Here is a 1286-nt window from a genome sequence, read left to right on the forward strand (position 1 = left end):
AGCGCGCTCGGGTTCTTCGGAGCTGACGGGGGTGGGGAAAGGTTTGGAAATCCCAGACCTGTAGTTTGCTACGGTGAGGTTCCACACCCATCGCCTCTGAAATAATTTCCCGGGCTCTTGGCCCCGTCCTCGAATCCGGGGCGACGCGGCCGCTGCGGAGCAGGTGACCCGGGGCGAGGATATGACTGGGGACTCGGGGGAAGAAATTCCCGCGGGTGGACGGGCAGCTAGTGGCTGCGATTTCGCTAGACCAAGCCCGTGCAGAAGCGTTAGCCCAACCGCCTGTCCCGCACGCGCGCAGGAGGTCCCGCGGAGGGTCCCGGAACACAGGCCCGGGGGCGCCCCATGGCCCGGCTTCGCCTGGAAGAGGCGCCGCCAGCTTTTCACAATCGATAGTTATTGAAGCGATGGGTGGATGCTTGGGAAAAAATGAATGTCCTCCCCCGCCTCTCCCTGATACTGAGCAACAGGAGGAAGCCACCCACAGCCTTGGGTGGACTTACTGCTGGGCTCTGCCCACCTCCACTGGCTGGCTCCGGCCGCCGCCCTGGAGTCCAGGCCCCGAAGACAAGAACACCCGCGCACGTGCCCTTTCTGCGGCCCCCTGTGTGACCCTGAAGGCCAGCCCTCCCCAGCAGACCTGTGACCTGAGTGCTGGGTCCCACTTGGTATAGCCCCGAGGCCCCGGACTAGTCCCCACTCTTCCCAATGTCAGACCAGTGTCCTAAGGATGGGGACCAAGTGACAAGAGGGCACCATCAGCCCGAGAGTGGGTGTAGGGAAGGCAGGCTCTGGAACCAGGCAGGACCGCGCCAGGCGCTGTGCCAAAGACCCTGCATGTATCATTCCCCTTCATCTGCACAGCACCTGGCCAGGGGACTGTCATAGCTTGCCCACATCTCACAGTCTGGGAGTAGCCACGGACGGAGTCATTTTCCACTGGGTCGTACCCCTCAGCCTCTCACAGGACGGCTGTGGCCAACACCTTCAGGTGGATGGGAAGAGGCTGCAGGAAGGAAAGGTGGCAGCGCCAAGATGCCCGGGTGTGAGGATTCCTGTGTGTGAGGATTCCTGTGTGTGTGCACCAGGGCTCCCTGCTTTGTGTAGGTGTAATTAATAAACATGAGCCCTTTGCCTACCTGTATGTTTCTGTGGCTGTGAAACATTAAGATTTCATTTCACAGGTGACTTGTGGATCTTCTCACATCATTTAAAAGATCCAGTGGGTGTTTTGTGTGTATCTAAGTATATTTTCAAAATTGAAAGGGGGGGGGGGCGGTGACACT

The 1286-nt window shown here is 59.4% G+C and overlaps 1 protein-coding gene across 1 annotated transcript in view; it reads left to right on the plus strand.

Annotated features, from left to right (window-relative positions):
• TNFAIP8L3 (TNF alpha induced protein 8 like 3) overlaps positions 1-1286 on the plus strand; it is a 38061-nt gene that overhangs the window by 575 nt on the left and 36200 nt on the right. The gene's annotated exons all lie outside the window — the stretch shown is intronic.

The sequence above is a fragment of the Myotis lucifugus genome, unplaced genomic scaffold (assembly GCF_000147115.1).
Source record: "Myotis lucifugus unplaced genomic scaffold, Myoluc2.0 scaffold_23, whole genome shotgun sequence".
Classification (NCBI taxonomy): domain Eukaryota; kingdom Metazoa; phylum Chordata; class Mammalia; order Chiroptera; family Vespertilionidae; genus Myotis; species Myotis lucifugus.